At 41.0% G+C, this 24,334-nt stretch overlaps 1 protein-coding gene and 1 pseudogene across 4 annotated transcripts in view; one reads left to right on the forward strand and one right to left on the reverse strand.

The window, feature by feature from the left end:
* Positions 1-3,574: 3,574 nt before the first annotated feature.
* On the reverse strand, positions 3,575-4,466 carry LOC101967844 (proteasome subunit alpha type-6 pseudogene; annotated as a pseudogene).
* A 15,294-nt stretch (positions 4,467-19,760) lies between these two features.
* Smad2 (SMAD family member 2) overlaps positions 19,761-24,334 on the forward strand; it is an 86,149-nt gene continuing 81,575 nt past the window's right edge. For all 4 annotated transcript variants that reach the window (XM_021725027.3, XM_078030067.1, XM_021725029.3 and 1 more), the window contains exon 1: positions 19,761-19,956. The gene's annotated coding sequence lies outside the window, so the exon portion shown is untranslated. The remainder of the gene's footprint in view (positions 19,957-24,334) is intronic.

A 24,334-nucleotide genomic window follows, 5' to 3' on the forward strand; every position in this document is an offset into this window, starting at 1 on the left:
TGTTGGGATTACAAGCATGCCTGCCCCACCTCACCCAGGTAGTTAGAACAATTTTATATGTGCAAATTTTTTTGGGGGGCAACTAATAAGATTAAACAATTCTAAAGACATGACTCATGTTTATGTAAATATATAACATTCTCATTACTTTATTATAGCTCTATTGATAGTAAGGCTATTAACTATTTGCCTTATTTAATGCACAGTATATAATGTTTTGTTCTTTGTAACATATATTAAATAGATAGACATCTCATTCTTACATTTCTATTTCTTTCATAATTTTTATATTTAGAAACTCTATTCCAAGATCATTTGACATATATATTTGTTCTTATTTTCTTTCATATTTTGTTAATCAGTAACATTTCATGAATTTATTTTTTTCCTTTTATATACTGGGAATTTGTTTTAGGATCTAGCTTGATTACTTCCAAACTGCCAATTTTCCCTGTATCATTTGATGAAAATTCTAGAAACATAATTTTTTTTAGAAACATAATCTTTATGTGGCTGTATCTGATGCAGATGAATTAGTTTGTGCTTTTTGTCTCAATTTTTTGAATCCCAATCCTTTACAACCTCTTATATCCAAAGGAGTGCTTTCCCTTCTGGGCAATCTCTTTAAAGGCTATGCAGTTATTCTAAGGATGCTTCCATTGTTGGAAAGTTATTTGCTGATTTCCTTTGGAAATTGTCTTTGGAATCAGCTTTTGAGCCATTTACAAAACCAGTCTTGTAAGTTAATAGTACTTTTTTAGACCCAAAATTACATCCTGCAGCTTGATTATACCCACTTTACCAGGTAATGTGGCTCAAACAATTCCTTCCTGTTTCCAAAGAGAAAATTCACTTTCAAAGGGCATTAAAGATGAGAAGTAGGTTGGACCTCCATTCTTCTGTGTGTGTCTAAAAACCAGTCTTATGACTTTATAGCTGCATTTGATCAGAGGTGTTTGTATTTATGTGTGTGTGTGTGTGTGTGTGTGTGTACACACCCAAATAAGGCCCAGTCTTCCTGATCTATGTATATGACTGTAACTACAAATTAAAAGTCCAACATGGTAAATACAAGCATTTTTTTTTAAAGTCATATTCTGAAGGAAGATGGTTTTCTAAAAATATTAGCCTCTAAACCATGGTGTGTGTGGGGGGGGACTCCTCCCCTCTGCCTCCAGGAAGATACTCATTGGACCCTGGTGATCTGACAGCTGGATTCACCAATAAGGATAGTGATGATTTCTATATTTCAGAAGTAGAGTCCTTAGGATGGTTTAATTTTTTCCAAGGTCCTAACACATTTCTAACAACAACACTGACTAAAGCAAATAAAATGCCAAAATTGATATCCCTCTGGATTTTATACATTTCCCAATTTTCTAATTGCTACAGCTACTGCCAACAAAGCACACTGAAAGAATGCCCCATGGGGCGAGGTCTCAGAACACACCCCAGGAGAGGATTGCAAATTTCAGTGATTACAAACAATTAAAGTGGGCAGCCAACATGTAATTTTCCTTTTAGGCATGGACTTAGAATAAGAAACCACTTACTGGGTTGGAATAGATAAGAACAGAGCTGTTTCCCTTTGTGTAAAAATCATACTTGATCAAGTTGAGATTAAAGCTAATGTGCCCCCCTCTAGTTGCTTTTAAAATTGAGGGATGCGGAAATTAGTGCAATTAATTTGCATTAGTTATAAATAACAACAACAACAAATTTTCTACTTGATCTTTGCGCAAGCAAAAATGAGGAATGTTTTGGCTTGTGGGAGAAAAGCAAAGGGTTGAGCACCCAATGATGGGAGAGGCAGGGATGCCCTTGACTCTCCAGGACAATTGGAACTGAACCATCTTCCTCTGTTTGTATTTTAGCTTCTTTCCACACATTGACTTCATCCTGTCTCTCCGCAGACCAGCCTTTGCCATGTTGGAGTGGGCATCTGTTCGAAGTCCCTGAATTTTATGATCTCTGGACTGGAGAGAACCCTCCTAACATATTTTTCTAATGCAAACTTCAAAAATCCTGCTGCCAGCGTCATGCACAAGCTCCAGAGTGTCCTTGACACCATAAACAATGCAGATTTCAACAACTCCCTTCTAGATGGGCATAAGGGGTCTCAGGAAGGGTCGATTTTTCTGTACAAAGGTGCCCTCTGTGGGCTTGTGATGGCCCCAAGTAGGAGCTTTCTGACTGCCACAGGTTGGTTCAGGGACCCATGGGGTTGAGGTGATCTAAGCATTTGGGAGTCCCTAGGGGATCCTTATATGTGAAAGAGCAGTTTGAAGACAAGGGAGAGCGGGACATGATAGACAAAATACCACTGTCCACTCATCCACTCTAGCTGATTAGGGAGTCAGTTGTACATTTTCTTTGAAAAAATGTCTTGTTTTTGCTCTTCTTTGCTACATTTAAACTTGAGTAGAAGGATGACTGTGAATCCACATGTTCCCAGAACCAGGGCAAATACAAATAGTGTTTGTATTTGTAACAAATAGTTAACAGGATCCATCAATTCATTCATTAGGTGGTTGGTCTGAGTTCATCCTTCTGAACTGATGGGCCTATTTTCCTTGACTTCTGTGGTATCCATGCAAGGTTCTCTGACCCAAGTGGTTTCTTTTGGAAGGAGACTTCGTTCGGTTAAGGGACTTGGGCAGGCAGTTGAATTCTAGTCCTAGCTTCATCTCTAATTAGACAGCTACCTTAGGTAGTAAGCTCTGTATTTCTGTTCACTCTTCTGAAATGTGGAGAAATCATCTGTCACTGGACCTGTCTCAGAAGGGTATTGTGAAACACTAAAGAGCAAAATTAATGAATGTGTTGGTAACACAGGAAATGGAATCATCTGCTTTAGAAAATTGGGGCTAATTTTCAGGCATAGTTTAATAACATGACTCCCAGGCAGCTGGATGTGGTGTAATTTCAGCAACATGGGAGGCTGAGTCAGGAGAATTACAAGTTTGAGGCCAGCCTCAGCAACTTTGCAAGACCCTGTCTCTAAATTAAAATACATAAAAAAATAAAAAGAACTGTGGGTGTAGCTCAGTGGTAAGGCATCCCTGGATTCAATACCCAGTACCAAAAACAAAAACAAAAATAAACAAAACAAAGCAAAGCAAAAAACAAAAACTAACATACAAACAAACCCAACAATTACAGATGGTTTCTATTGGTTTGTTTTCTTTTTTATGGTACTGGGGCTTGAATCCAGGGGCATTTCACCACTGAGTTATGCCTCCAGCATTTTTATTTTTTATTTTAATTTTTTGAGTCTCCCTGAATGGTCTGAGCAGGCCTTGAACTTGTGATCTTCCTGCCTCGTTGCTTACTTTTGGCAAATTTGAGACTATAACCCCTGTAATTATTGCTTTTCCTTTATTTTTAAAAATTATTTTCTTCTGGAACTCTTACTAAATATAAAGTTTCTCAAATTAATCTATCTTCATGTTTCTTAATTATTCTTTAAAACTTCTAATGTACTTTGTGCTGCATCCTGAGTGAATTGGGTGATACTGTGATCCAGTTCACTAATATACTCTTTTTTTTTTTCCCCAAAAGCACTGTTTTTATTTATACAGAGTCCTAACTACTTCAGAAGTAGGAGTGGAAGAGGTTCCTTTTTCAGTCCAGGGCCTCCATAATGTTGGTTTGTTGTTACCAAACACACAGACAAGTGGCACCATGGATTTGGTAAACTCGTGACCATGTCTAGTCTCTCTCTGCTAGTGCAACAAGGTGAGCATCAATCTCTGCTTCTGTAAGAATCCTGAATTTAGGATTTTTCAACTGTAACTACACCAACTTCTATTTCTGAAGGTTTGAAATCAATTGATAGGACCGTAGACAGGCATGTGATTGCAGTTTCTACCGTCTGTTCAAATGTCCAGTCAAATTTCTTCTTCACTTTTTTTTTCAAGGAAGCTGGTTGACTCAGGTTGTTTGACTCCTGCTGCAGTGGCTTTAAACCCACAGCAGTAACCTGCAGGATCACACTTGTACACCTGAGGGCCTTGTTCTTCATCTATACCAATTAAAATCCTACAACAACCAAGTGGCCTCATTTCAGCATTCTGTGCGTAGACCTGAGAAATATCAGCAATTCTTTTACACAGCATGTCCACAGGAATCTCATAGCCATATTTGTATTTCCAATTAGCTGCTTCATAGCGTGCCCTTTGTACCTGGGATCTTGAATAAGTGAGTCACTGTGCTGGAATCCAATAATTTGTCAGGTACTTTCTTCTGTGTGACAATTACTGCACAGTCTTTCCCTCTGACAGCTACTGATGTAAGACCACCCTGGTTTATAGTCTTAAAAGCATATTCTACTTGGTAAAGCCAGTCCTTGGGCAAAAAAATGGTAATGTGGCGGTCAAAACCAGCGCTGGAACCACAGGACATGTTGGTACACCCACTACTTCAAACACAATCTCGGGGCCCCAGAGCTCCGGCACCAGGCATACAAACCCACTAATATACTCTTTAAAGGTATCTAGTTCTGACCTATTAAGAATTTAATTCCAGCTGGGCGTGGTGGTGCACACCTGTAATCCCAGGAACTCAGGAGGCTGAGTTACGAGGATAGGCAATTCATCGAAATCCCTGTCAACTGGAGATGTAGTTCAGTGGTGAATTTCAAAAATTACGTGTTTACGTAAAAAATTCTAATAAAAAATTCTGTTGTACGTATAGTTCTTATTTCTGCTTGGGTGCTTTTTATGTCTCTCTTAAGTGAATTTTAGCACATTAAACTTACTCACGTTTTATTCTTTTTCAGCACAATCTCTAAGATTTTTTTTCCAATGGAGAAAATTCCTATTTTAATAATTGGATTGGGGGTCTATGTTAGCACTAGCTTTCTTCAAATGTCTTGTAATAATTTTAATTTATAAGCTCGTTTTGAGAGAGAGTTTGTTTCTGCCTCTCTCCCCTGTGTAATAGGGTTGTGAGAGTTTCTTGTTAGCTCTCCCCAACCTCGCCCCAGTATCTCCCTCTGGAACCAGGTCTTCTATTTGTCGGGGTGTGGTTATGCCTTGCAAGATGCTGAGGGTGCTTCAGATGCAGGCACCAGCACCAGCCCGGTGGGCACTGTGTTGCAATTCCTGGTTGGAATGCGCCTGTTCCAGCCTCCGGGCCCTTCTGCCTTTATCAAAGCTGTACACTCGCACACAAGTCAACATTTTTTTCAGATTCCTTTCATGCTCAGGTAAGTGTTCCTGGCTTCAAAACCTCACTTAAGTGGGATCCAGTTGTCCCCATTATTCTACAGGAGCCAAACTCCTGATGGCAGTTGCTGCCTGTAGACCAGAAGCCCAGCCAGCCAGGACTTCAGCCCAATTTTCTTCTTGATATTTCTATTTTGTTTTAGGTCATGGAGTTGTTTGGTTTTTTTTTTTTAATCTTGTTTCTGAACCCAGTTGTGTTATTTTTGTTTTCTTTTTATCATCACCTATCATTGCCATGGTTTGGAATAAAGAGAATGCTTCACAATCCATGACCACTGGAAAATTTATCTCCATCATTATTACAGTAATGAATCACCCAGAGAGGAGAAGGGATATTCCTCAGGTTGAATACCAGTGTTATATATTTGTTTATTTATATTTGCTTTATTTTGTAAGTGATTTGAGGGATTTTTAAATAATACATCATAATATAGCCAAATATAAACAAGATATTAAAATACTAAGATCTGGAGAGAAACATAAACTTCCATATTCACATATGCAATTTATAAGGTTCCATGGGTTGGGTTATATATTTGCCTCCTGATTTCCAGATAGCCAAAGAGAATAAACACAATTTAGTATTTAGTCCTCTCATTCCATAAAGAAAACCCTTTCCTACTTCCTTAAGAGAAATAAAGTGTTTCTGGCAACAAATCCTGAAGTAAATTTCTCCTATGTGCATCAATAGCATGTCCTCAGTGGAGGATGCTGGGAGGTTAGGTAGAGGATGGCCTCCCTAACTCTGCTACAGGATAAGTTAGCAAGACTGACTCTTGCAGGTTCTCCTAATGAAGCCCCAAGACACAATGCCCACTCCACTAGCAAATGAACAAACGGCAGAATTGAGACAAACTCAGCTGAGTCTCAGCAAGATGTTCTTTAAACCTCACAGTTCTCCTTCCCCTCTGTGGGTCCACATCAGAACCTTGTATTAGAACACTTTGAGAGCTGGGGCTGTAGCTCAGTGGTAGAGCGCTTGCCTAGCATGTGTGAGGCCCTGGGTTCCAACGTTTTTTTAATTGTTGCTCTAAATGACAGGAACTCAACTTACACCAGCTTAAGCAAAACAAAATTAAAAATTTCACTGAAGTTATTGAGTTTGAAACCCCCTGAGCAATTTATGGAGAAGGGAGAGACTTGGAAGTTGAGATCTTGACTCAGGGCTGCTAACACCAATGGGATCCTCCATCTGTCCTACCCCAGCTTCTGTCTTTGTGTTGCTCTAACTCCTTCTTGCTCTCAGTGGGACAGCTGGCCATAAGTTCCTATGGCTTTATAGTCTCACAACCAAGGAGAAAAAGAGCACTTCTTCAGTGGATGGAGTTATAACAACGCTTGGGGGTGGGTATTGGTTACGCTTCTAAAGGTGTTTTTGCTCTGGCCTTGGCCTCTCAGCCCCTGGACCTTTGCCTGCAATGATCTCACCCTCCACTTTCCCAAGTCACGCACACCTACAGCCATCCCCTAACCGTTGTCTTCAACAATACCTGCATAATCCCAATTTCAAATGTTCCACTCTGATAACAATTTCCAGTACCCTAATTCCTGCCTTCTTTGACCTTACTGGGTTGGGCCTCTGAAGCATTGATTCTACCACTTTTCACTATCAACTTGTCATGCTCTTAATTCTCTCCAAACCTGGCTTAAAACTCTGGTTCTTTATTGTCCTAGTTTGAGTCCCTCCGAAGCTGACCCTGAGACAAAGATTTGAATGCAATTGATGATCCACGAGGTGATCCCAGGAAGTATTGGTGGGGCATCGGGGGAGTCCCACAGGTAAGGGAAGGAGGTGGGAGCAGGGCATGGAGTTGATAAGATGTAGAGAACACCTCTCAGGGTATCCCACCTACAGCTGGCTGAAGGCTACTTCGGGCAGGGGGGGGCATGAACCTCCCAGCACTTCGGTCCTGTGCTGAACACAGGCCAACAGAAGACCCACAGATGGAGACTTGCAGGTGCTGGGTGTAAGAAAGTGGCCACCTGTACTGGTATGGAGGACACTGGGACAGCATGGGGCACTGATGACTATTATAGGCACTCTTTTGGATTCACCCTTATCCATATCTCCATCCACTCTACTCCCTAGTAAAGTCCTAATCCTGTTGAACCCAATCTCTGCCTAACCTGAGCAGCTGAATGTGGTTGGAGGAAGGTGCACGGGCGCACACACATTGGTCATCTGGGATTAAAATGTCCATCAACATCAGGTGAGTCTTCAGTTAATTCCCTACCTTACCCTGCAAGACATCCATTCTAAACTTTGCTCATCTCTTGTGAAACCTGCAAAATTCCCTTTCTCCTTCTGTATTTGATTCCTCTTCCTCTTTATTTCCCTAAGGAAATAGATGCTACCAGAAGATAGCTTCCAGAGGTGGGAGGCAGGGAGGAAGGGGGAAGTACTGGGGAGTGATATTGGCCAAATTGTCTTGTTATATTGTGTGCATGTAGAAATATGTAATGACAAATCCCATCATTATGTACATCCTTAATGCCATAAAACAGTGGGGAAAAAAGACAGCTTCTGCTTACTTCTGACTACAATCCAAATACCTGCTGACATTTACTCAGCCACTCTCTGCCTCTCTGCAATGAACCTAGATCAGTGTTTTGCAAACTTTTTTTTTTATTACTGTCCCTTAAAGAGACTTGTTAGATATCTTTTTCCTAATTGCTCCCCTCCACTGAAAATTGAATATCATAGATACACTGAATACCTGTTCATGTATAGCGTGTGTCTCTGTGCTCTATATATCAGAAGAGTAAAAGCCAGTTTTTGCCCTCATTGAGAATGCTTGCAGTAGGTGAACCACAAGTATCCCCATCTTAGGCTAGCCCCTCCACTGTCCCCTCTCCTTTCACTGTCTCAAGGACATCATTCTCACCATGATCTACTCTTTCTCCTATACTGTCATTTCGCCCTTTCTAGTAGATCACAGAGGATGGGAGTGCATATGTTCCATCTTGTTAAAATCCTCCCTTACACCTGCATCTCTCTTAACTGGTCTGTCCTATTTCTCAATTTCTGCTCCCCTTTATAAAAAACTCACAATACCTATCATCACCCCCACCAGACACGTGAAGGAAGATGCCCCAGTCTTTAGATGCCCCAGGTTACCTTCCCCAGAGCCAAAGAAGGGTTATATAAGAAAGACCTCTGAAGATCAGTTGTAGGAAAATTCAACCCCAGCCTACTCAGCTGAACTGGGTGGTGGCCAGTGTGTCAACAGTTGGTGTCTATTTCCTTGTTTTCACTTCAATTAGAAACGTTTGCTATGGCTTGTTGATCTTGGGCAGGTTTATTTGACCTCTATTGGGACTTGTTTTGTTTATGAAAAATATATCTTGTTTATGGGATTATAGGAAGATTAAATGAGATAAAGTGAGCCCTAAGAACCTCAAACAATAACAAGAGGCAATATATGTTGTTGGTCTTCCTCTCCTGAACCTCCTCCACTCCACCTCATGTTCCCAGTTGCACTTGAATTTCATCTAGAGGAAGAGCAATACCTACCTCTCTTTTATGTTCTTCTTGTCCAATAGGATGGTACTTTAAATAAATGATTATTTTTATACTCCATGTTTTGCCCTGAATTAAACCAGAAATTTCCAAGGCAAAAAATAATTAAAAGCCTTCTTAGTTGAAGACCCCTTGGTATAAGGCTCTTAAAAAACATAATATTAAGAGCTGGGGGTGTACCTCAGTGGTAGAGTGTTTGTCTAGCATATGCAAGGCCCTGGCTTTGATCCCCAGTGTAACACACACACACACACACACACACACACACACACACACACCCCAAAGTGTACATATATATGTATGTATGTATGTGTATAAATATATGTATGTATGGTATTAACTATAATTGTACTAATGAGGCACACTAGTGCTGCTACTCTGAATTTGTAGTATCCATTCTTCAAAAGAAATAATTCAGTAACTATGTATAATATCTAAAATATTTTTTTCTTTCTTCTCATCTCACCTGATAGTCTCAGATATCAGAGTGATCTCTTACATATAGAAGGGGCTAAACATACATTTGTTAAGTAAAAAAATTAAATCATTTAAAACATGATCATTACAAGTCAATACTGAATTTGAAGATTTTGAGGAAAAGAGAAATATCTTTGCTCTTAAAGCAAAGACCGCAAAGGAGTAATTCATGAGTTCCTTTCACATTGTCCATTTTCAACAAGCTTTTGTGTTTGTTTTGTTTTTAGAGGGTCGTGCATTCAGCGAATGTTTAATTTGGGGGAAGTTTGCATCCTTTCCCTTCAGGAGAGGTCCCTCCCTCAGCTTGGCATTCAAAGCCCCTAACAACATGGCTGCTCTGTGTCCAGTGCCCTCAGGGCCCCCTCCTCTCTCCTTTCCTTTCTCCCTCCTCCCATCCAGACATCTCAGCCCGGCCTTTGCACATGGGTTTTCCTTTGCTTTCTTGGCTTTTTGCCCAGCTACTCCTAGCAGTATCTCTTAACTATAGTCCAAGACCAGGTAAGACTAGAAGACTAACGACACAAAATGTCATTCCGGAGGCAACTGTTTCATTAATTCAGTGAAATATTTTATATGTTGACAAGCAATCACAATAGCAGTAAGGCTGTATATTTGCCAGGTAAACCTTATGATGTCAATATCCACTAATGATCTGTTATAAAAAGCCTGGCAGAATTTTATAAACAATTGAGCTGCATACCTAGAGCATCAAGAATAGAGGAAAATTATGGCTTTAAAAGCAAAAGAGAAAAAACACGAATGCTCAGAGTAGCATTTTTCATCAGAGGCAAAGAGTGGAAACAACTCAAATGCCCATTGACTGACAAGTGGATAAGCACAATGTGGTACGTCCGTATAAGCAAATATTATTCAGCTAGGAAAAGTAATGAAGTACTAACACATGTTACAAAATGGATGAGCTTTGAAAATATGCTAAGCAAAAAAAGCCTTTCGCAAAAGACCACAAACTATATGTTTTCACCTATATAAAACATTCAGAATGAGCAACTTTATAAAAATAGAGAAGTAGATCAGTCATTGACTAAGGCAGAGGAAGGAATGCTAACAGTATGGAGTTTCTTTTGGGGGTGATGAAAATGTTCTGAGATTAGACTGTGGTGATGGTTCTACAGCTGTGTAAATATACTCAAAATCATTGACTTGAACAATTTGAATGATTAAATTTAATGGTATATAAATCATATCTCAATAAAGCTATTTTTAAAAAGTTGTAGAGAACATTTGTTGCAAAGTTAAACCTGAGTAGGCTGTGAGAAAAATAATTTTCTATATAATTTTTATTCATAATGTGCTTCCCAATCAATGAAAAACCACAATCTCTACAATATGGGCCTTTGAAATTGTATGTTCATAGAACAGGAAGCCCTGGTTAGTACTGGCCCCCAATGGCTGACAAGTCACCATTACAAGATGCTAAAGAGGCCAGTAAAGCAGATGAACTCAAGGGAGAAGGCTGTACATGAGGCCAGTGGAAAGATTATTTGAGGGACATGACACAATTAGGATGGAAACAACAAAGTTACATTTACGGTATGAAACATCAACCTGTACCTGGATCTGACAGGTGGTAGAAAAAACGACGGTGTTTAGCGTAGACATCTCTCTGGCTACTGTCTCGCAGAGGGAATCTGTTTGCAGCACCAGTGCAGGTGGGTGTGGCTGGACAGAATCTGAAATGGGGTTTAGGACACCAGCATTCAGTTCTGGCTCTTTCATTTGGTCACTTTTCATCAAACAACAATTGTAAGCCTTCTGTATGCCAGGTACTGCACTGTCTCTGGTGACCCAGAGTTCAAAGGTAGAGATCCCACCTCAAGATCTCAGTGTTCAGGGCAAGAATTTAAAAAGACAAAGAGAGAGAGAGAGAGAGGGAGAGAGAGAGAGAGAGAAAGTCCTGCAACCATGTCAGCTCTGCGAAGAAATGAAACCATTTCAAAAAATCATATTTACCTAGTACTGCAAAATATTAATTTTTAAAATAAATGTCTTTATTGAGACATAATTCATACACCACACAACTCATTCATTTTAAGTGTACAATTTAGTGGTTTCTACCACGTTCACAAAGCTGTGAAGTCATTGCCACCATCTAATTTTAAAAGGCTTTGGTTATCCCAGAAAGAAAAACTGTACCCGTGAGGAGTTGCCCTCCCATCCTGTACCTCTGGCCAACTACTCATCCACTTCCTATTGTTACTGATTTGTCTGTTTCATGTAAATGGAGTTATATGGTGTGTGGCCTTGTGTGACAATGGCTTGTGGCCTTGTGTGATTGGCTTCCTCCTCTTAGCAGAGTATTTCTGGATGCATCCATATGGGAGCACGTCTCAGTACCTCATTCCTTCTCCTGGGTGGTTCACATTCCATCCTACGGATTGCCACTTCTGCTTACCCATTCATTCACAGTACATATTTGGTTGTTTCCACTTTTGGGCTCTTAGGAATAATGTTGATGTGAACATTTGTGTGCAAGTTTTTTGTTGTTGTTGTTTTTTTTAGTTGATGGACCTTTATTTATTTTTATGTGGCACTAAGGATTGAACCCAGGGCCTCACACATCCAGGCAAAGTGCTCTACCAGTGAGCCACAACCCCAGCTTATGTGTGCAAGTGTATGGATGTGCATGTCTATTTCTGTTGGGTATATAACTAGGAGTTAATTGCTAGGTTATATGGTCACTCTGCTTAATTTTTTGAGGAACTGATGAAATTTTTTTCTCAGAATGACTGCTCCATTTTACATTCCCATCAGTAGCCTATGATGGTTCCAATTTCTCCATCTTTTTGATGATATTTTCTACCTTTTTGACCACACCAATCCCAGTGATAATGAAGCCGTCATTTTGTTCGTTTTTGCATCCCTAGTGCCCCAAAGACAACATTGTATAGGTCAATGCCCAATTTATTTATTGAATACATTTGAGAACATAGTGGACATTTATCACTTGGGGGTTCTCTAGCACCCAACTTCTTCCTTTGGAGAGTTCTCTAATGGCTACTGTGAGAGAAGCAGATCCCAGATGTAACATGGAAGCCCAAAATATCAGCTGCTTACTTTCCCAGCCCTGCTTGCAAAGAAGAACCGGGGGCATATGCTAAACTTAGTCAATGTAATGGATCTGCCCCAGATTCCAAAGTGGGAGCTCAAGGAATGTAAAGTAGGTTTGGTGGAGAATCCATTCTGGAGGCAATAGTAGGCACTGCAGTGACATCTGGATTCTACGAGCTGGGTACCAGATGGTAATGTGAGAGATGGGTGGTGTGTGCCCAGTGCCACAGAATCAGAAGTGAAAACTGAAGTGTCTGTGTGAATTGGAGGTGACTCTCTCTCCCCAAGGCTGTGATGCATTTTGGCTGTTCCTGGGGGCTTCCCAGCCCTCTTGCTTGTTACCAAGTCTGTTTCTACAGCCTTCACGGCAAATTGTGTCAAGTGTTCAATAACCTTTCTACAAATTCTCTTTCTCCTGAAGTCAGGCAACATCAGTTTCCTCTGTTGCTCAGAAGGGAGAACATTGTCTCTTATAATGAATACTGAACGTGTGTGTGTGTGTGTGTGTGTGTGTGTGTGTGTGTGATATCAAGAGATGAATGGTGCAACATGGAAACATGGTTTTGCATGATTAGAAGAGGTTGGTCAGGTATTAAGGGGTAGTGCATTCTAGCTGAACTAAGAGCATAGAATAGACCCTAGGGAAACAAATCATGGCTTTTGGGGGCTGGGAATTGTCCAGAGTTCAGTTTGGCTGGGGTATGAAGAGCAAGGTGGAAGATATTGAGATGTGAATCTACAGAGAGTGGCCTGAGACAAATCTTTTAGATTATGCTAAAGGCTCTGGGTTCTATCCTGGGTCAAAAAAGGAAATTGGTTAACTTAAGGTAGTGATATCAGATTTGTATTTAGATAATATGCTATTATGAAAAGAAAATTCTGGCAATTGGAAGAATAAATTGGAGGGGAGCAAGAACTGCTAGGAAGATAGATTAAGGAGCTATAGTAATAATTCCAATGAAAGATGATTGTCTAAATCAGTTCAGTGAGCTTAGCAAGAAGCCCTTGAATCTGACATATTCTGGGGAGGTAGAGCCAAATGGAATTTTGCCCATATTTTTCTATATAGGAATTAAGGACAAAGAAAGATGATGACTCCAAGGTGTCTGTTTAGGTAGATTGGGTAGGTGGTAATGTCCTTTATGTGTGTATGCAGGAATTTAATAAAAAAATTTAATTAGTGCTTATTGTGGTGAATGCTGGGTATCATGCAGTGAACAAAACAAATCTGTTCCTAACTTTGCTATGAAAACAGTGCCATTATATCAGGCTCAGTTTATGTGTTTTTGCAGATTTTCTGGGACCTTGTCCTACTGCTCTGTGTCACCTGCTACCATGGGACTTAATTTTAAGTCCCTTCTGTTTTGACTGCCTGAGACCAACCATTCACATGCCCACAATTTTCCTCTTTTGCCCATTCTGGACTTTCTGACATAGAACCTGGCTTTCTGAGTGGCTATGAAAGAATATGGATAACACAATGGAAAATGAGAGAAACTTGACTCTGAAGATGAACTTTAACCGAAAGGAGATTGCAGACATGGTGATAACATTCTTTCCTCTGTAGATTGTTCCAAGGCATGATTTCTCCATACTGCCTACCCCGAGATGTCCCCTATGGCCAAGTGTGTGTATCTGCCAAGAGGCAGGCCATATTTCTTCAAGGCCTGTCCTGAAACAGTATACCACTATGCATGGTTCTTCCTTCTTTACTTACTACTGCTGTCTTGGTGTCCCAATAAGACACCAGCAATCAATCCTTGCCCCAGGCTCTGGGAAACAGGCTAAGACACACTCAGATAGGAAAACAGAAGGAAATGATTAGTTCAGTCTTTACAAGCTGAATCTGAGTGAATTTGAGTAAAAATTACCCATTTATTAAAAAAAAAAGTATTGAACGCCATCACACCATGTATGTTTGAATTAAGGATACTGTGGTGAACCAACCAGAGGTGCTTGTCAGGGATACTGTGGGGAACAAAGCAGACGTTCTTCCTGCTCTTGCAAAGATTACATTTAGTGGGGAGGAATGAAAAATTATTTGTATACTTATATACATATATATCTATATATGATGAAAAAATTTCAAATTACATATGTGTGTTGGGGGGATGCTAATATACACTAGGGGGAGGGTCAAAGGAACAGAGGAAAAAGCTGTCTCCAGAAGGCTTCACAGAAGTGGCTGGAAGGATATATCTGGAAACAGATCCATTTCTCTATCACTAGAGGGTTATCATTAGAGGAGGAAATCTGCCTATATTTTCACTGTGAAATAGCTGGTGAGGACACAGACATAAAAGTAAAAGGAACTGGGATACTGAAAAGTGGCAAAGATTTAGAACAGTTGGGTGTAGACAAGTGACAGGGAGACGAGTTAGTGGACATTGCCAGAGCAGATAAAGAAGATATTATGTTCATAATCCCAGGCACTATGTTGTCATAGGACTTTGGGGAAGCCCCAGCTTCTGTTTCTGTAACTGTAAAACAATATTGAATCAGGCTCCATGATTATATGAAGGCAAAAGGAGCTGATAAGAAACCTCTGTGTCGGGAAACAATTTGTTCCTTGAAACCCACCATTGAAGTCTTTAAGACCCAATATTAATTGGCTCTCTCCCACTATTAATTATATTCTGGCCACTCCTCAGCTAACACAATTGTGAGACTACTTCAGCAAGGTCTTTTTCATAGCTAAGGACTGTTTATAGTAAGGATAAACAATTGGGGCTCATTAATTCAATTATTAGGGCACTGATTATGCATCTATTGTCTACTGTAATCAGCTATGTTAAATAAGCTCTTCATCAGAGCAATTATGCTAATATGCTTAAAATTTTCCAAGAGTATTAGACCTTCATACACTTATTCTGCCTAGCAGCAGCCTAGCTCAGTCAATATTATCACACACAGGCGATTATTATCAAGGCATTAAGACCCTTTTGTTGACATATGACTACCATATTATCTTCCCTCACAACAGAACTTTTAATAGTTTGTATACTGTTCTTTAAGGATTTAGATATTGAACCTAGTTTAGTCTTTTTCCAAAATATGTAGATCTCAGATAATATTTAGATGTCATCTTGGGAGTGCTCATTACATTGGAATTGTACATTTTCTAAGTAATATATCAACAATCATTGGATTAGTTATCCAATGATCAATTTACCAATGATCATTTATGCATAGACAAGAAATTTACCAATGATCTTTAAATGCACAGACAAGAAACACATCAATAGACACTTGGAGAATAATGAGATATAGAACTTGCTTTGTCATATATTTTTATTTCACCTGGAGTAACTTCTCTTTCAGTCCTTTTTAATTCTAAAAAAAAAAACCAAAACAAAAAAACAACAACAAAAAACCCTACTAGTATGTCTTCTTGATTGTCTTTGGCCAAAGAATGAGTTTTACACTATGATCAACCAATACTTTTGTGTTAGGCACATTACAGATACCAAATGAATACCTGTTGAATTTAATATTTCTTCTTGAACATGCCTTGTTCTTGTCTCCAGCATTCCCACCAGATGTTAAATACTATTTTTAGCTGAAGCTTGCTTATAAGGAGTGTGTGTGCTGTGTAGAGAGACCTTTGCCCACATTTGCTACATAAATTCATAAAAATATGTAATTTCATTGTATTGATGAATAAATCCAGCTGGTGCTGGATTTCTTAATTATCATTTACAATAAAAGTAATTACCTAAGTTTTTCTCTGTTTATTCAGGTTATCTCATGTAATGGTTGTCCTTTCAGGTGGAAATAACTAAATCTTCCTGTAAGAAGTAATAATGCTCACTGCAACTTAGTTCCACCAGGATGAGCAAACAGAGCACGGAGACCCAGGAGCTGTATTAATTACAAACTGGAAGGATGGGGTGCAGAATACTTGCACATACCATATTCCCACCCTCCCTCTCCCCACAGTACAAATGCTGTATTTTACCTTTCTTCAGTTACTTGATATTTTGGTAAGGGTGTAAAAAGGCAACCGAGAATAAGGTGTTCTTGGCCTTCAGGAACTCACAATCTAGATGTGGAGACAAATTATACACACGAGAAGCTAAGAAACTGCTCAGGACTAAACTAATGGGTCAAAAAATTATCAAAGCGAAGTCATTGCAAAAGTATATTTTAGAAAAAAAGGCACAGATAAAGTGATATAGATTTGGGATGGGGTAGCCAGGAAGGGATTTACAGTTTTACCAGGAGATAGAAGATGAGTTGCCTTTTGAAAAATCAACATATGAATATTTTTAAAAAACCAAACTACAGGGGCTGGGGATGTGGCTCAAGTGGTAGTGCACATGCCTAGCATGCGTGAGACATGGGCATCGATTCTAAGCACCACATAAAAATAAAATATAGATATTGTGTCCACCTAAAACTAAAAAATATTGAAAAAAATTTTTAAAAAAACACCAAACAACAGGAGAGCTAATTGTAAAATTTAAGTTTTATACTCATGATCCTCAGGCTCTTTCCAGAAGCAATCAGGATTACTATTTTTCTTATGTCTTTCTAGTGCATTTAACTACCTTTAAATGATTCTGACTTGATTCAGGCTTAACTGATTTTTCAGTGGCAAGAGTAATAAAGGGTTAAATTTGTTGTTTATCCATACAAAAATCAGACTCACTCAACATAATTTATACAATAGGGACCTACTGATAGATCTTCAGGTACCCTGGTGGATTTCCAAGCTGATTGTTGCCATGGCAATCCCTGCTCTATGTGCCTTCAGTTTCTGTCTTGACCCACTTTGGGTTAGATGCATTCCAGCTGAGGGACAGTAGGCATGTTCCCATTTCTATGCCCTTTGGGGGAGTGTATTAGTAGCCAAACTGCCCCTCTTTTTCAATCTTCTAGATCTTGGAAGGTTTCCTACATGGAAGTTAGACTCAAAATCTGAAACTTGAGGAATGGTCTAAGAAAGACCTCAGACATATTACACACTGAATTAATATACCCCAAAGTAACTAATTCTCATTCTAGGAGCAGATTCTTCTGAATCTTTTGTTTTTATTAACCCTGCTTTTGTTTCTATTCCTACCAATAAGGTGGACACACGAATCCACACAGTGGAAAATATTTGTGACTCAAGGTAGCTCTTAATAGTCCATTTCATATTGAACCCGACGACTTATCATCAGTATGAAAAAGGATCTAAAGCCTGAACCAGTTTCCTACTTCTAGGAACAGACTTGGTCCTGTTCTCCTCAGTGGCTTTGGAAGGTGGTAAGAGAAGGCACTGGAGGTGACTCAGCTGCACCCTTTAGCTTCCTGGTACCCTGTCACAAACTATTTTTTAGAAAGGATTATTAGGCCTGCCTCTAAAGTGACGAGAGGAAAATACCCTGGAAGAAAACTTTTCAAGGAAAATTTCTGCTGAGTGGATTCATCTCGGCATATCTGTATGCAACAGAAATGGAGGAAAGTTAATGATGTTGATGTTCCTTTAATTTCAAAGCCCTGTGCTATGCATTTTCACATTATTTCATCATCACACAACTATATTTAAGTAGTTATCACTTTAAGTGAGCTCCACTTGGCTAAAGATCTGAAACAGAGCTCCATTCAAAACTACAATTGGCTTAGGTCCAGGGTTGGTGCTCTTTATCACAACCTCCCCACAAGTAGTACTTCTGTGTTTGAAGACACACAGTAGAAATGAAGATTTTGAAAGAACACCTGGAAAATCTGTTACTCGGGGAATAGCCAAATATTTTTCAAGGTCCATTTGAAGACGCCCTCCTCTGGAATATCTTCATATCTGAGGAGAAGGAACAGACTCAAAAACTCTTACTGCTATGAATGCTCATTCGGTACTTTCTGATTACAGACTTGTATTGCCCATGCTGCTTTCCGGTTTAATTAGACTCTCCTAGGCAATTTATCAAGTACCTAGGAATAAGTGCTGAATGGGCAGGTAAGAAAACTGTACTCTAGGCCCATCTGAGTCACCAACTACCTGTATGAGACCTCCTTAGTTCTGACTGACACAGTAGGTGCTTAATACCTGATATGATTAGTTGGGCTTAATGTTCTGTCAGCAGGGGCTTGGGTGTCCCTAACTTCTTAAAAAGCAACATCTTCCCTGGCGCAGCTGTAATTTTCGGGCCTTGCTGCCTGCCTCCAGTAGGGCAAACATACGAAGTTGGGGCCTGGGAACATCCTCTGAACAGTAGAAACGTTAGGGAAGATAAGCAGTTAAGGCAATACAGCAAGGCGCTCATCTTTTAGACTTCACGATGACCACTTGGAGCATGCACTGTTAATAGTACTTTTACTCGTGCGGCGACCAAGATTCAGGTTGAAGAAAATTACCTGGTAACCCCCGAACCCTAGTCTCCGAACGCGTATAAAAGACCCCGGGTCCCGGCTTATTTACAACCTGGCCCCGCCCCCGTCCCCAGCACGAGGGTCCCGCCCACTCATTTGCAAAGGGCGCGCCCTGCACGCGCCGGGCACTGGGCTTCTCCAGAACCCTTTCTGCCCCAAGCGCGTCTAGTTCTCGAGTGGACGCGAGGTCTCCTCGGGGACTAAGCACGTGTTCACTCCCGGCTTCACGACGGATAACAGACGAAGCGGCTGTCCCGGGAAGGCCCCACCCAATGGCGCTAGTAGCCGTAGGGGGCTCGGGGTCAGGTGGTGAAGAGGCGTCGTGCTCTCAGTCCTCCTAAATCCCCGCTTCTCTCCCCAACCCCTATGGGAGCGCGCCGAAGACTAACTCAAGCGAAACCGCGGGCGTCCCACCCCGCGCGGCCGCGCCTCGCCTCACGTTCGACGGGGGAGGCGGGACCAATCAGCGAGCTACGTCTCCCTTCCGATTCGAGGCCCCCGACGCGCGGCTCACACCCCGAGCTCCCCCGCGCGCCGATTGGCTGCGCGCGCCGCCGGTCCGGCTGGGAGGCGGAGCGGGCCGAAGGCAAAGAGAGGTGGGGAGGCGGTGGCCCGCGACTCCCCGCGCACCGCTCGGCCCCCGGCCCTTCCCGCAGCGCCCGGCCTCCTTCCTTCCCTCCTCCGCTCCCTCCGTCTTCCGTGCGCGCTCCGCGCAGCGCTCGGCCGGCGTGCCTCGCGCCCTAACGGGCGGCTGGGGGCGCCAATCAGCGGGCGGCAGGGTGCCAGCCCCGGGGCTGCGCCGGCGAATCGGCGGGGCTCGCGGCCCGGGGTGGGAGGCGGGTCTACCGCGCGGCAGCGGCGGCGGAGGAGCAGCGAGCTTGCAGCCCGCGAGCGCCGAGCGAGCCGCCCGGAGGTGGGTGCGCTGCGGCCGGCGGGCGAGGCGGAGAGCGGAAGCGGAGGTGGGCCGGCGGGCGAGGGCGCGGCCGTGCGGGCGCCGGGAGGGGCGGCGGGCGCGCGCCTGAGGGGAGGAGGGGCAGCGGGCGTCCCCACCCCCTCCTCCGCGGGCGGCGGCCGGGCCCCTTCCCCGCGCGCCCGCCCGCCCTCCCTCCTTTCCCTGTGCGCCGGGGCCGCCCGCCGGGCACGGGCCGGGGGGCGGGGGCTCTGGGGCCGAGAGTGTTGTCAGTTCCGCCTTCAATCGCCCATTCCCCTCTTCCCCTCCCAGCCCCCTCCATCCCATCGGAAGAGGAAGGAACAAAAGGTCCCGGGCCCCCCGGATCTGACGGGGCGGGACCTGGCGCCTCGGTGCAGGTAAAGCCTGGGCGCCCGCCGGCCTCGCAGGGGTGTGTTTGTGTGTGGCCGCCGGCGGCCTGTCACATGGCCACGGAGGGTGGGGGCTGGGTGTGGCGGGGCCGTGGGCGCGCGGGCCGGGGTCGGCGCCGGGGGAAGGGGCTCTGCGCCCCAGCCTAGCCCGGCCGGGCGGACTCCCTCTTCCCTTCCTTTGCGCGGCTCTCACGCTCGGCACTTTCTGGTTCTGATTTCCAAAGCCGAAGGGCCAGAGCTCTTGTTGCAGGAGTTGGGAAGCCGAGTTTGGAGCGTGTGCTACTTTGCTTCCACTTTTCCCCGTCCTGTAACCTTTGTTAACCATAATAGTCGTGGGTGCTGAATAGTTTGTGTACACTCACACAGACGCGCTCACGCTGATACTCTGCGGGGACCATCCTTAACGCACTTGTGAAAGTTGCTCGGTGGGTGCAGCCTATTAGTTTTTTTTTTTTTTTTAAATCACATGCCTTTAGAAAGCTCGCTGATTGATTTCACCAATTTCAAACTTGGTTTTCAGAATGGCAGCTTGAATTACTTTGTTTTCTTCTGAGGAACACTGCCCTTAGGTCAGGTACTTTTGTCTTTTACTTATCCTTTCTTGGTTACGTTTTCCTTCTGATCCTTAAACAAAAGGAAAACAACACCTAGGTTGGTTTTTGTTATTCCTTTTGACATAAAAGCTAAGTGCTACTCATTTGGTTGTCAATCAAAGCTTTATTTTAAAAATCCAGGTAAAACGAATTTGGAAGCAACATTTTTTTTTTTTTTTTGTCAGTAATGTAAAAAAACTGCTTGCTAAACAGTTTGGATCATCCTAAATTGTGGCATTTAAAAATTTTAAAACTATGTGTGTAAAACAGTGTAAACTTACGTGGAGTAATTTTCAAAAATGGTTCCTGAAATATGAATTGATTTCCAAAATTCCTTTTCATTTTCTCACATGATTTCATATGAATTGAATGTATACCACTGATAAGCTCAAAGAAAGCCATTTAATAGGAGCATAAATTTGCTGTTATGTTAAACATGTATTGGCTGTTATTTAACTTTTGATCCCTTTGTTTTAGAAGTTTCCTTCTTAAAGAGACGTGTTGGCCAACAGTTAAATGAAGTGTGAAAGTTTTTGATGTGAGAGTCAGTACAGCAAAAGTAGCAGAAATGGGAGGAATGTAAAATGGATTTCATGAAAGTATCAGTTTGAGAATTTTTTTATTTGCTTTAAGAAATGATATAGAATGTTTAATTTTCTCTCAAAAGATCATTTAGCAAATGTTCACATTAAATTCAGAAAATAACACTGATTTTATTTTTAAAGTTCCTTAGTTTTTGCTATAATTTAGCTGTGGTAGTGGTAAATATAAATAGTTCACTTATTTGGGCTTTTCTAAGGTGCCCACTTAAAGGCTTAATGTTAAAGTCTTGTGGATTTATTTGAGTTTAGGGAAATTCATTGGCCAGGTTTAATTGATGTAGTGTGGTTGCAAACACCCACTTTATATATATATGTGTGTGTGTGTGTGTGTGTGTATATATATATATATTTTTTTTTTTTGGTAAGAAATTGCTAGTACAGCGTGTTTTTTGTACTTTGTAGCTACACCTGTGATTTAACAGTATAGTTCTTCAACAAAATTTGTTTTATCAAGGTTGTAACTTACCTGTATCTAACTCTATACAACCTGTAAGGTTTGTGAAGTAATAGTCTCATAAGAAACTGCAGGGTAATTTCCTGATTGTGGTTTGTCAGGTGTGGTACATATTTTAACTCTGAAGTTAGAAGAGAGGGGATGGTTTAGTGTATTTCAACAGTTCTCCTTAACAGAAACAAAGGTTGTTTCTACTCAAAAGAGCAATAGGTGCCTTTTACATTTTCATATTGTAAATATTAGAATAATGTCATAGTCTTATTACTTCACATTGAGATTGAAGCTTTTATATTGTAAGTAAAACAATTTAGCTGCATAAACTGCTGGTTAAAGACCTTTTGAATTTTTATGTTTTGTAAATATTGTCAATTTTAAATTTTAGGTGTAAAAGTTTTCTTTATTGTTTGCTTTTGATTTTGTTGGTATTGTGCTTTAGAACTCCAGAAACTGTTTTGTAGCAGCATTTTTGTACTGGTGTTTGTGTAATGTATATAAAGGCTGTATATAGTGGAGTCTGGCAGATGGAGGTTTGTTCATACTCTTGGGACAAGAATCATTTTTAGAGGGTGGAAAGGGGCATGTGTTTTTAGATTCTTTGCCTTTTGGCAGGAGAGGGTTTTTTTTTTTTTTTTTTTTTTAAGGCCCTTTATTTCTGTAAGGGGAAAGATGCTTTCCACCAAGTATTACAAAGGTGTATCAGAAAATGTGAAATTTAAGGATTTCAAAACAAGTTCAGGAGAGGTTACACATTTATTTAACAAGTAATTTGTAGTTATTGGACAAATAGCATTTATTCTTTTGAAACAGCTTTTTCTGTGTCAGGCCCTGGTCTAAGTAATAAAGCTTCTGACAATAAACAAGTACACCTCTTCTTAATGGAATTAGGAAAGTAGTAACTTCTCACATCTCTTGCTTTAGTCTCCAGTGGTTAGCATAAGAAAATTAATTGTATTAGTGTACAGATTGGAGAAGCATGCAGTAAATTCATTATTGGGCCAATTCCTAAAATGTACTGCTTTCTGTCAAATGTACAGAAGTGGGGAAGATTTGAATTGTTAAAGTATCACAGGGAACAATTTGTGTTACACCTGTCACCATTTTTGCAGTCTATATACTGAAGATAGGGCCAGTTTTTCAGAAAGGTGTTTGTTGGTGAACAGATGTACAGTGGTGGAGCTAAGTTTGATAAAGCCTCCGTTTGGTTAACCATTGCCCTTTAGTTACAGAAAATGGTAAAGAAAGCAAACTTCAGTTAGTCAGGTTCCAGTGAAAGGATGAGGAGTAATACGTAAAAATAATTAAATCAAGAATAATTGGGTAGCGATCTGATGTAGGGGAAATGCCTTGGATTTTGAATCTTAGGCTAATATGTGGCTTCTTGGTTTCATAATGGGTAAATTACTTAACTCCAGAGTCTTATTTTCTGACTGAAAATGGAGGTAATGATGTCTTTTTCTTATGGTTATTATGAAGGTTCAGTATTCGTGGTTAAAATACCTAGAACATTGCCTAAGACATAGGACCTTCCCAAATAATCTCTTCCTCTCTTCTAGTTGTGGGTTTTTGTAATTTAGACTCTTTCTCATCTAAATGATTTGCCTACACTCTTATCCTTGACCTATTGTAAAAGGCTGTTGAGAAGCAGACACTAAGCAGCAAAGGCCTGGGGTAGCTAGACTGTCCCAGTCTTACCTTAAATTATAGGAGAGCCCTTGAGATCCTTAGTCAGAACTTGTTGGCATTTATTAAAATGTTCCCAACAAGCAAAGTTTATCTGGCTTCTAAACCCACAGTAGATTAGAAACCAGTAGATTATGGTAATGTGGGAACTTTTAACAGAGGTGTGGTGGGGAGTAGATAGGAGAATAGGGAACTGTTAGCTTACTGCCTAGTGTAAGGAAAAAAACAAAAACAAATAACAGCTTGGTAAGGATAATAGAGGTAATCTACAAGACAAAAATATTCAAAGCTTGACTAGCATGTCTGGGGCCATGCAGTGCAGGACCAGACCTGAAAGTCTAGTAATGAATGTTCATCAATTAGCTTAAGTCATGTTCGGGAAAACCTTTTTAAGAGTGTAGTAATCTACACAACATACTTCAGGTTGTTATTCAGGATGATTAACCGAAGTTCTTAAGGGGTTAGAGCATTGTACTATAGCAAAGGCCTTATTTCATGAAAGATCCACAGTATACTGTGACCAAGATGTTTCACCTTTGTTTTGCCATTCAGAGAACCATGGTTCCAGACTGAAAAGTCTTCATGCTAGCCTCTAGTAGAAGGATGACCTTAGTGGTACAACATCCTGTGCCATAACTTTTCTTCAGAGTAAATCATTCTTTTTGTCAGTGTGCAGCAGTGTCACTTGCACATTTAGACAGAATGTGCTAGAGATTTCCAGGGTAGAGTAAGTGGGGACAGTTGGCCATAGTCTGTGTTGTGTCTTTTGCCCATTAGTAGTTTTGATAATTTATTTGGATCCTCCTTTTTCTTACCTCAGAGTTATTTTCTAGCTCATCTACTTAATCAAATAATTACTAGTGACCTTGAAATAAGTAGTCTTGGTTAGTTAAAAAAAAAAAAAAGATTCATTTTTAGCAGTAGTACAGAAGCAGACAACCTTTTCCATTGAAGAATGCACAGAGGCTTATTGCTTATCACTGATCAATTTCAATTATTTCTAAAGATTGGTATAGTTACTTTTTTCTTATATGAAG

This window comes from Ictidomys tridecemlineatus, chromosome 13 (genome assembly GCF_052094955.1).
Source record: "Ictidomys tridecemlineatus isolate mIctTri1 chromosome 13, mIctTri1.hap1, whole genome shotgun sequence".
NCBI lineage: Eukaryota > Metazoa > Chordata > Mammalia > Rodentia > Sciuridae > Ictidomys > Ictidomys tridecemlineatus.